Here is a 12,781-nt window from a genome sequence, read left to right on the forward strand (position 1 = left end):
TCGAGATCTTCGTGTTTAGGCCTGTGCTTTCACTAGTTTCAGCTCAATATTGATCTAGTTGTTGACTTGTAGTTCAAAAGCGATATTTATTAATCTTGATGGGTTTATTCCAGCCCGCATCGTCCCAGTTCGAAACAACTCGAAGGGAAAAAATGAAGTAATTCCTCCCGGAAAATTCTAGCACAGCCCATATAAGGCTTTAAGGGGAGGAGCAAGATATGACGTGGGGACTACTTATAAAAGCGTTCAGCGTACGCATGTCCTACTTCCGGCTTCACTCTCCAAACAAGAGTGTCGACCACACGAGGCACTCTCGATTCCCATCTAACCTTCAACTCGAACTTTTAACTCGTTTAGCTCTATTTTAAGTTTTTTTTATATATAACAACCACCGTTTCTTTCGCGTCGTGATTTGAAGTATGACTCTAAGTTTGTGGGATTAAACGAAACGGCCGTCGCGTTTGAGTTGGTGTCTTCGTGCGCAAGGCGCGCACACGTCGCTTGTACCTTCCCCGGGCCCGCGCTCAAACCGCGCACGGAGGACGAGCTTGACGGGTACGCGGATGACACGGAACGCCGCGCTGCTTTGAAGCACCGCCGAGGCCCCGGACGAACAGCTTGAAAGGGCTGCAGGCCTGGACGGCGTTCGTGTCCGCGGGGGGACGGCTCTCTACCGGCCACCCCGGACCCGAAGGAGCTGGGTTCCGTCGAGCTGCATCTGGACACGCGGCAGCGCTTATGTTGGATTTTCTTTATCGCAACGCACAAGGCGAATGTGTCCGCACGGGACCGGAAGCGTCATTCACCGTTACCGACAATGAGGCGCGTCGTCGCGGACATTCTGATTAAAGCACCAGATCACTTACAAAGGTAAGGACGCATGCGTCCGTTCGCGTTCCCTAGCCCCCCAACAAAGATGCGCGCTCCCGCTGATTTGTTGTCAAGTTAATAGACTAATTATAATAATAAATATGCGTAATTATATTGTTACTCTTAAGTAATATTACTTACCCATTAGTTTTAATATTACCCACGCAACTAAAACAGAAAAAAACTTACATGATGTAGTTATTTGAACCTTCAAATAACCAGTAGCTTCTGTTTTTCGGTAGGGTTACTATCTGATCGAACCCTAAGTTCGTCATCGGTTCTCGGAGCTCGCGAGAGTTCTGCTTATCAGCCGCTTTCAGGAAACCCGAGCAAACACCTGGTTTGGGTTAACTAGACTGGGTTTGGGTTTAACTAGGCTGGGTTTGGTTAACTAACTGTGTTTTGTATATCGAAACTGTTTCCGAAAGCTGTGGGGTGGATCGAAAAATCGGTTTAAAATGCGCGGAATGTGAACGCGATCATGCATCTGATTATACCATCTCTCTCTCTCTTGTTTGCATGAAAGAGAACTTTTCTCTTTCTGTTTCACGAAGAATTGTTGTCGTTGTTGTTATTATATAAAAACGCATCGAATCTGATCTGTAAACTTTGAGTGAATCGATGAGTAAATGTGGAAAAAAAATAGTTTTGAATGTTAACATGTTACTACATTTACCCCTAATTAATCAAATTGAGATCTTTTTGGAACAGCTTAATTATAGTTGACTAAAACTGAAACCAAAATTAAAACTCTAAAACATTTGCTTCACTTGAAATAAAAATTTTGTGTGTGTGTATAACTACTAAAGATGACAATACACACAACTAGAACTTTAACTAAAATTTGAATGAATGCTGAAAGTGTCAAAATAAAACTGGTTTCTTTTTCTGCTTATGATGAGTTGTAATTCTCGAGTCTTGTGAGATTAATCCTCTGTTCCGGTGTTATTTGGTTTCTCCTCATTATTTGGATGGTAAGCAGAATGTGTGCGTGGATGCTGAAGTGTGTGTGTGTGTTCTGCAGGAATGTTGCAGCGTCTGCAGCTGGACTCTGAACCGGACGACATGAGCTTCATCAGCTGTATAGCCAAGACCATGTTCAAGGACCACACCACGAACTGGGGCCGGATCGTGAGTCTGGTGGCGTTCGGAGCCGTGGTGTGCACGCAGCTGAAGGAGCTGCAGAGAGAGCAGTGCGTGGAGGCGGTGGCCGAGCAGATCTCCTCCTATCTGATCTCAGAACAGCACGACTGGCTGCTCAACAACAAGAGCTGGGTGAGTGACCACACACTCGTGTTTCCTTCACTGCGTAACTCAGAGCCGTTCTGTGTGTGTGTGGAGTCCAGTCCATTCAACACACGAAAAACATGTATCAGACCGCCTGAGAAACCACTGTTAAACTCTCCCACGTCTTCATCAGCCCCGTGATGCACTCGAAGCAGCACTATTTTTAACCAACCCTGTTGTGTCTGATCTGAGTAAATGTGAAAAATCTTTACTGTTTACATGTTTTTTAAAATTGAGATTTATACATCATCTGAAAGCTGAATAAATAATCTCTCCATTGCTGTATGGTTTGTTAGGAGGACAATATTTGTCTGAGATACAACTATTTGAAAATCTGGAATCTGAGGGAGCAAAAAAATCTAAATATTGAGAAAATCATCTTTTAAAGTTGTTCAAATGTAAGTTCTTAGCAATGCATATTGCTAATCAAAAATTAGGTTTTGATATTTACGGTAGGAAATTTATAAAATATCTTCACGGAACATGATCTTTACTTAATATCCTAATGATTTTTGCCATAAATGTATAATTTTGACCCATACAATGTATTGTTGGCTATTGCTACAAATATAGCTGTGCTACTTATGACTGCTTTTGTGCTCCAGGGTCACACATTATCTGAAAATTACCATTAAATTATCTTAATGGTAATTTTACAAAGTGTTTTTGACTGCTAATGGTGCTCAATACAGATGCGGGTCAAAAATGACCCGAACACAAACTTGTAACATCTCTTAAAAATAACTCGAGACACGTGTGTATTTTGAGGGAGATGGTATGGAGCTGAATGTGTTTTGAGGACTGTTTCTCTCTCGGTGTCTGCGCAGCATGGATTCGTGGAGTTTTTCCGCGTGGAGGACGTGGAGTCTGTGGTTCGCAGCGCTCTGATGGCTGTTGTGGGATGTGCTGGGATTGGCGCCGGTCTCGCTCTCCTGATCCGATGAAACCTCACCCACCGCTCGTGACCGCCGCACACGTCCTCAGACGCTGAAGCACGCACTAGCATGAGGTTAGGAGCCAGATTCCTGCTGCGCTCCGCTGGACTCGGCTTCCAGCTCAACATGCGCTCCCCATCCCAGCATGCACTGCACCAAAGACTGGGCTCGACGTCAGCCAGCGACCAGCAAGGATATATTCGGATCTATTTTTCTAATAAAAAGAATTCTGAAATACCTGGTGTGTCTGCATTGTTTGATTTCATTGCTTTACTTTGCAAAGTTGTAAACATTGTTTTTACACTGAAAGCCAGTGATGGGCTAAAATGAACCTGTTTTTGCTGGGATTGACCTTTAGACAAAGAGAAATGAGACCGATTTCATTTCAGAGTCTCTTGTCAACCGAAAGTGAAGACTTCTCTAAAACGCTGCCAAAGCTTTCAGTTCTTAATACTTTCAGTTGTTTTTTTTTTTTTTTTTTTTTTTTTTTTTTTTTTTTTTTTTTTTTTTTTTTTTTTTTTAAACTGTGTATTGCAGGAAAGACATGGATCATCAAACTATAGTTGTATCAAATTTAAGGCCTTAAGACTTATTATACAAAGTCTTAATTCTGATGTTCTGGATCCAGACTGGAGCTTGTGTAAATCCTAGTTACCACGGGATGTAAATCCAGCAGAAACAGAGAAACAAATAGAGACTTAATTAGCGTTGCTGCTGTTCCAGCCAAGTACTATTTGTTTTTCCCAAGCTAAAGAATAATAATGCACATTTGATCAGATATAACTGCAGTCCAAAATTATGAGATGCATTATTTGAATGCTTGGCCAAAGAGGTGTGTGTTTTAATCTAGATTTAAACAGAGGAAGTGTGTCTGAACCCCGAACATTATCAGGAAGGCTATTCCAGAGTTTGGGAGCCAAATGCGCGAAAAAAGCTCTACCTCCTTTAGTGGACTTTGCTATCCTAGGTACTACCAAAAGCCAGCGTTTTTGTGACCTTAGGGAGCGTGATGGGTTGTAGCGTGGTAGAGAGACTAGTTAGGTACGCAGGAGCTAAGCCATTAAGGGCCTTATAAGTAAGTAATAATATTTTGTAACTGATACGGAACTTAATAGGTAGCCAGTGCAGAGACTGTAGTATTGGGGGTAATATGATCATATTTTCTTGACCTGGTAAGGACTCTAGCCGCTGCATTTTGTTCTACCTGTAGCTTGTTTATTGAGGATGCAGGACAAGCAGCTAGCAGTGCATTACAATAGTCCAGTCTAGAGGTCATGAATGCATGAACTAGCTTTTCTGCATCAGGAACAGGGTAACATGTTTCGTAGCTTGGCAATGTTTCTAAGATGGAAGAATGCTGTTTTTGTAACATGGGAAATATGATTTTTCAAAAGACAAGTTACTGTCTAATATAACACCCAGATTTTTGACCATAGAGGAATTAACAGTACATCCGTCTAATTGCAAATTGTAATCTACGAGATTCTGTGTACTGTTTCCGGTCTAATAAGTAATATCTCTGTCTTATCTGAATTTAATAGGAGAAAATTATTGGTCATCCAATCTTTTACATTTTTAACACACTCTGTTAGCTTAGATAGTTTTGAAGTATCACCTGTTGAGATATATATCTATATATCTTGTTGAGATATATAGTTGAGTATCATCAGCATAACAGTGGAAACTAATCCCGTATTTTCTAATTATATTACCAAGGGGCAACATGTATATTGAAAATAGCAGAGGACCTAGGACAGATCCTTGTGGCACTCCATATTTTACTGGTGATAGATGAGATGACTCCACATTTAAATAAACAAAGTGGTAGCGATCGGAAAGGTAGGATCTAAACCATCTTAAAGCCTGCCCTTGGATACCTGTATAGTTTTGTAATCTATCTATGAGTATGTCGTGATCTATGGTGTCGAACGCAGCACTAAGATCAAGTAAAACTAGCAATGAGATGCAGCCTTGATCTGAAGCAAGAAGCAAGTCATTTGTAACAAGTGCAGTTTCTGTGCTATGATGGGGCCTGAAACCCGACTGAAATTCTTCATAGAGGTCATTTTTTTGCAGGTAGGAGCACAATTGAGCAGACACAACGTTTTCTAAAATTTTAGACATAAAGGGAAGCTTTGAAATGGGTCTGTAATTTGCCAGTTCACTAGGATCTAGTTGTGGTTTCTTAATAAGAGGCTTAATAACCGCCAGCTTGAATGGTTTTGGGACGTGACCTAAAGATAACGACGAGTTAATAATATTGAGAAGCGGTTTTTCTGCTACAGGTAACAACTCTTTCAGTAATTTAGAGGGTACAGGATCTAATAAACATGTTGTTGGTTTAGATGCAGTGATGAGTTTATTTAGCTCTTCCTGTCCTATAGTTGTAAAGCACTGCAGTTTATCTTTGGGTGCGGTGGATAAAACTAAAGTATTAGACGCTGTAGAATCTACATTTGTTATTGTATTTCTGATGTTATCTTTTTTATCAGTGAAGAAATTCATAAAGTCATTACTATTTAACTGTGAGGGAATATTTAGATCGGGTGGCGTCTGGTTATTTGTTAATCTAGCCACTGTGCTAAATAAAAACCTTGGATTGTTTTGGTTGTTTTCTATGAGTTTGTGGATATGCTCGGCCCTGGCAGTTTTTAGAGCCTGTCTATGTCTGTGCATAATGTAAGACTCGCAATTATTTAAAATTCTAAGTTAGTTTTTCTCCATTTACGCTCAAGACTACGAGTTTCTTTCTTGAGAGAGTGGGTATTACTGTTGTACCATGGCACAGTATGTTTTTCTCTAACCTTTTTCAATTTAATGGGGGCAACAGCTTCTATTTCGCCAATATTTCGCCAACAAACGCTGTTTTGCCTCTCTGAGCAACACGACGGTGATTCGTTCCTGAATGAATCAATCGTTTAAATGAATCGGTTCAATCGCAATGACTCACTAATTAACAGGGACTTTAATTTCACATTTAAGGTACCTTTTCATTTTTTAGATAATTTCAAACAGCAGTTTTCAATGTTTTATGTTTAAAATATCGAAACTTTATTTATCCCTTTGTAATGGCAGGTTAAAGTATTTAATGTCCCTCAGAGCTGCATTAAACAGTGTGTGAAAACATCTAGACTACACTTCAGATGCAGCTTCTGTGTTTCCTCTGCATTGCAAAGATACGTTTTGTAATAACACACTCAGCAAAATATCGTCTAATTATTGTTATCGATAAAATCCTAGAATATTATCGAGATATAATTTTTTGTCAATATTGCACACCTCTAATTTGTTATTTAATTTCTATAATAATTTATTGATACTAATTGTTTAAATTAAAATAATAATACTTTTGACTCATCCATTTTCTTAACAATGGTTTAAAGGCCGAAATGTAAAGTTTTAAAAAGTCTTAAATTTGAGCTTAAATATCCTGCAGAAACCCTGGGATTATCCAACTATAAGAAGCTGCATTTGCTAAATTTCTCATAAATTGTTCCTAAATGGGAAGTTTTTATTTGCAGAAATCACCTTATTACATTAAACCTTTTATGTTATTTTTAAATGTTAAGTAGTCAACTATCAGTGCAATTTGAGCAAAACGTTAAAGATTACTTTAAGTTTCTGGTATAAAGTTAAAGCTTAACTAAAAAGCTGCAATGGAAAAAATGTGACAATGTTTACTTTTTAAGTAAATATGATTCTTCAGTATCTTTTCTTTTAGTACATACATTTATCCAAATAAAGCTACAATTGATTTTCTTGAATAGCTCACCCAAAAATGAAAATTTGCTCTGCAGTGAATGGGTGCCGTCAGAATGAGAGTCCAAACTGCTGATAAAAAGATCACAATAATCCACCAAGTAATCCACAGCACTCCAGTCCATCAGTGAACATCTGGAGAAGACAAAAGATGAATATTAAAAAGTGTTACAAAAGTGTTATAATGGATTATAGACTCTATGTATTTGAGTTAAAACATCTTAATGCTGGATGTGTTTCATCTTTTGTCTTCTCCAGATGTTCACTGATGGACTGGAGTGCTGTGGATTACTTGTGGATTATTGTTATGTTTTCATCAGCTGTTTGGACTCTCATTCTGACGGCACCCATTCACTGCAGAGACACTGATGCAGTGCTACATTTCTACAAACCTGATGAAGAAACACACTCATCTAGTTAATGGATAATGCTGTTAGTTAATGTGATTAACACCTGAATTTGAGATTTCATACAAGCACCGTGTGATTCAGGCTTCAGTCATCATTCAGACGGTTCTGGCAGAGTCCAGATGCGTTTGGAGATCTGCAGATGTTTCTGCGTGTGTGTTTATGTTAGTTCTAGCACAGCAAAACCACACAACAGCAGTGTGACATTTCTCATCTCTGTAGGATGTGTGTGTGTGGTTTCTGTCATCTGGTTTAGTGTGTTGATGCTTTTCTATCTTACAGTGCAAGTCAGCAAATATAGAGCACGACATAAACACCCGTCGCATCTGAAGTGTTGCGTTCTGCACTTCTGGTTGACAGCAGCATCTGAGACCAGATAAACACACACACAGCAGCCCTGCACAACAACACCCTTGCAGCTTACAAAGACATGCATCTCAATTATTTCTCATAAACATCAGTGAGATTAAATGGAGAGCAAACCTGAACCAGTTTGGGGAGATTGCACACATAAACACACCCATGTTCAGCAGCAGATCTCTGACACCATCAACACACCACAGACACTTCTGAGAAATGTGTGTGTGTGTGTTTACACTGACAGTATAATATCAGCTGATCCCCTGTTTGACTTTGCACATCAACAGTTTCCTTTTATAAAATACAAAATGACACCAAACATTCACAAAAATGTGTTCATTTGACCATAATCTGCTCAGCGAATGTCTTACATGACACGGATTAAAGACAAAAAGTATATAAATGACATAGATGTGATTTATGAGTTGAACATGTGAAACAAACACTGGGATGCATTAGTTTTACACATATTAGAAACAGATGTTTGAACATGATTTAATTATTATTAATTAAATTGGCTCGTTCCTGTGGCTCAGTGGTAGAGCGTTGTGTTAGCAGCGCAAAAGGTCATGGGTTCAGTTTGCAGAGAACACACATACTGGTTAAAAAAAAAACGTATATCCTGAATGCACTGTAAGTCGCTTAAGTGTCTACTAAATGCATAAATGTAACTTATTATTGTTTGTTGTTATATAAAGTCAATGCAAAATTGACATTAAAACATCTTTGGAAATGATATCTACTAACTTACAACATTTATAACATACACAATTTGTTTGTACAATTTGCATGGTTCTCAATATATATATACTGATTGATTAATTAATTAATTGAATGTTTTAAAAACATTAACAGTGTTCAATATTCCACACTTTTGACCACCTGTATGTGTGTGTGTGTGTGTGTGTGTGTGTGTGTATATATATACAGGTGCTGGTCATATAATTAGAATATCATCAAAAAGTTGATTTATTTCACTAATTCCATTCAAAAAGTGAAAAACTTGTATATTACTATTTATTCATTACCACAAAGACTTGATATATTTCAACAATGTTTTATTTCTTTTAATTTTGATGATTATAACTGACAACTAAGGAGAATCCCAAATGTAGTATCTCAGAAAAATTAGAATATTGTGAAAGGGTTAAATATTGAAGACACCTGGTGCTACACTCATTTAACTCAAAACACCTGCAAAGGCCGTTAAATGGTCTCTCAGTCTAGTTCTGTAGGCTACACAGTCATGGGGAAGGACTGCTGACTTGACAGTTGTCCAAAGACGACCATTGACACCTTGCACAAGGAGGGGCAACACCTAAAAGTTCATTGCAAAAGAGGCTGGCTGTTCACAGAGCTCTGTGTCCAAGCACATTAATAGAGAGGCGAAGGGAAGGAAAAGATGTGGTAGAAAAAAAGTGGTACAAGCAATAGGGATAACCGCACCCTGGAGAGGATTGTGAAACAAAACCCATTCAAAAATGTGGGGGAGATTCACAAAGAGTGGACTGCAGCTGGAGTCAGTGCTTCAAGAACCACTACACACAGACGTATGCAAGACATGGGTTTCAGCTTCGCATTCCTTGTGTCAAGCCACTCTTGAACAACAGACACCGTCAGGGTCCCAGAGTCTGGAGGAAGAGAGGAGAGGCACACAATCCACGTTGCTTGAGGTCCAGTGTAAAGTTTCCACAGTCAGTGATGGTTTGTGGTGCCATGTCATCTGCTGGTGTTGGTCCACTGTGTTTTCTGAGGTCCAAGGTCAACGTAGTCGTATACTAGGAAGTTTTAGAGCACTTCATGTTTCCTGCTGCTGACCAACTTTATGGAGATGCAGATTTCATTTTCCAACAGGACTTGGCACCTGCACACAGTGCCAAAGCTTCCAGTACCTGGTTTAAGGACCATGGTATCCCTGTTCTTAATTGGCCAGCAAACTCGCCTGACCTTAACTCCATAGAAAATCTATGTGGTATTGTGAAGAGGAAGATGCGATATGCCAGACCCAAGAATGCAGAACAGCTGAAGGCCACTATCAGAGCAACCTGGGCTCTCATAGCACACCTGAGCAGTGCCACAAGACTGATCGACTCCATGCCACGCCGCATTGCTGCTGCAGTAATTCAGGCAAAAGAAGCCCCAACTAAGTATTGAGTGCTGTACATGCTCATACTTTTCATGTTCATATTTTTCAGTTGGCCAAGATTTCTAAAAATCCTTTCTTTGTATTGGTCTTAAGTAATATTCAACATTTCTGAGATACTGAATTTGGGTTTTCAATACTGTGTATATATATTTATTAAAAAACATGCATTTGTTATATATACAGTGGCAGTCTAATGTTTGGAATATTTACATTCTTTTTTGTCTGCTCAAGAAACATTTCTGATTATTATCAATGTTGAAAACAGTTGTGCTGCACAATATTTTTGTGGAAACTGTTATACATTTTATTTTTCAGGATTCACAGATGAACAGAAAGTTCAAATGAGCATTTATTTGAAACAGAAACCTTTTGTAACATTATAAATGTCTTTACTGTCACTTTTGATTAATTAATCTTAAAAAGTATTCATTTGTGTGTGTGTGTGTGTGTGTGTATGTGTGTGTGTGTGTGTGTGTGTGAGTGAGTGTGTCTGTGTGTGCATGAGTAAATGTGTGTGTGTGTGTGTGTGTGTGTGTGAGAGAGAGTGTGTGTGTGTGTCTGTGTGCAGGAGTTGTTTGTGTGTGTGTGTGTGTGTGTGTATGTGTGTGCATGAGTGAATGTGTGTGTGTGTGTGTGTGTGTGTGTGAGAGAGAGTGTGTGTTTGTGTGTAAATGCCTACAAACTCAAAGAATTTCCTCGAGTACGGACAGCAGCACCATTCGCTGTTTCTCAGACCACAAACATCACCGATAAGATCTCTCTCTCTCTTGTTGTCTGTCTTCAGTGACAGAACTTCCTCTGTAATGAAGCACAAGATGAAAACAGGAAGTAACTCGTCCATGAACACACACACCGCTGCCCTTCCCCCAGCACCGCCGTCTCTTACATAAGCTGTGTTTGCTCTGTGCTCTGACAGTATGCCGTTTGTTTAGTTTTATTCATCAGTGATGATTCATATCTGCTGGGAAAGACTGGAATGTAAACATGGTTTGTTTGGTCAAGCGAAAAACAAACATCCTTTATGTTTTCCAGACTCAAGTCCTAGTTTAAAGCAAGACACAATGGGCTAAAAGTATTAACAGATCTCACCATACTCCCCAAGTTTATGAATCACAATCGTTTTGTTTTACAAGGGTTCAAGTAAATTTGTGAGTGAGGCATAATCTAATAAAATACACACTAATTTGCATAAATTTCCAGAAAGGAAGCCTGAATGTTGGTTCATAATTCCTGTGCGATTTTGTGTCGTATTAGAGTTAAAGTTTTTTTCAGAGGGGATTCTGGATTTCTATTTTTATCATAAATCAGAAAATACTGTCAACAAACAAATTTTTTTACCATGTTTTCAGGAGTAAAATGTTGCTCTTTATACAGTAAAATGTTGTATAAATAAGTGAGAATGAAATTTGAACAAACCTTTAGAATTTTAGAGAGAAATAAAACTCAGATCAATTAGTGAATAATGTGTGTGAAAAGAAATCTGAAATTTAGAATTTTTTTTATTAAGGGGTTTTTTTAATTTATTTTTTTTTGATGTTTTATTATTTTTTTTATTTTTTTTTATTTAAGAAAGGAAGTGTTGTTTTTTTGTCTAAATAAAGAAATTGAACTTGGCTCGGTTCGGTTTGCAGTGCATTCATGCATGATGAATGTTACTGCAGGTCAAGGTTTATATCCTGATACCAGAGAACACGCATGATGAATCTGACATATGTGTGGAATGAGGAAAAGATGTTCAATTCTTTATGCCAGTGTACTTGAACTGAATAGAATTCCACCCACTGATAACTACAGAGACTTCAGTGTCTAAAAGCTGAAGGAGTGTTTGGAATTTCAACTAGTTTTAGCCACCCACAAAACACACACACACACACACACACACACACACACACACACACACACACAGACACACACACACTGCACTTCCTGCTGCTCTCTGATTGGCTCTGAATGTTCTGCCTTGCCTTAGCAACAGGGACTTTAAATGGCAACAAAAACAAAGTTTCTCAGAAGTCAGCTGGTCGAGTGTGTGTGTGTGTGTGTGTGTGTGTGTGTGTGTGTGTGTGTGTGTGTGTGTGTGTGTGTGTGTGTGTGTACTTCTGCTTTACTCAAAGTTAGAAGAGTTGTTTTAATAAAGCTTAAAAACTTTTAAACTTTGTTTATTTGTTAAACAAACTTTATATTAACCCTTTTAAACTTAACTTATATAAAACCAAATTTTTTTATGTTTTATATTTAACTTAAACTTTTTAAACTTAAAAACATTTAAATGAAACCTAAACTTTTAATTATAATTTATATCCAACTTGTCATCAATTATAATTCATATTAAGCTTAACTTTTTAAATATTTTATATTACACTTTTTCAAACTTTTTACATTTTTATTATATTTTATGATTTTTTTTAATTTTTATTTTTTTCTTTATTATACTTTTACAAACTTTTCATTTAGACTTAAACATTTTCAACTTTAAAATGTTTATATAAAACCAATTTTTTAATTATATTTATATTAAACTTAGCATATTATAAATATTTTATATTAAACAAACTTTTTAAGCTCAAAAACTTTTATATAAAACCTAAACTTTTTATTATATTTTATATTAAACTTGAACTTTTAACTTTTATATCAAACTCAAACTCTTTATTATATTTTATTTTAAACTTAAACTTTTGAAACTTTAATATTAAACTTAAACATTCTAATTATATATTTTACTTTTAAAAAACGTCTTACATTTTTATATGAAATGTAAACTTCTTATTATATTTTACATTAAACTTCAGCTTTTTAAACTGTTATATTAAGTGATATATTTCCAAACATGCTATGCTTTATAATGCATTAATTGTTTTACAGCTTACTTTAAATGCTTACACAGTTTTTAAAACTATGGCTCCATTTCTCGAAACTCTACACACAAAACCACAAAACATACACATAACTAGAAAAAGCAAACACTTCATTCAAAACTATACACACATATACTCACACACATAGTATATAATCAC

At 37.4% G+C, this 12,781-nt stretch overlaps 1 pseudogene; it reads left to right on the forward strand.

Moving 5' to 3' along the window:
* The first annotated feature begins 257 nt into the window (after positions 1–257).
* LOC109048959 lies at positions 258–3,329 on the forward strand (annotated as a pseudogene).
* Positions 3,330–12,781: the final 9,452 nt, after the last annotated feature.

The sequence above is a fragment of the Cyprinus carpio genome, chromosome A19 (assembly GCF_018340385.1).
Source record: "Cyprinus carpio isolate SPL01 chromosome A19, ASM1834038v1, whole genome shotgun sequence".
NCBI classification, from domain to species: domain Eukaryota; kingdom Metazoa; phylum Chordata; class Actinopteri; order Cypriniformes; family Cyprinidae; genus Cyprinus; species Cyprinus carpio.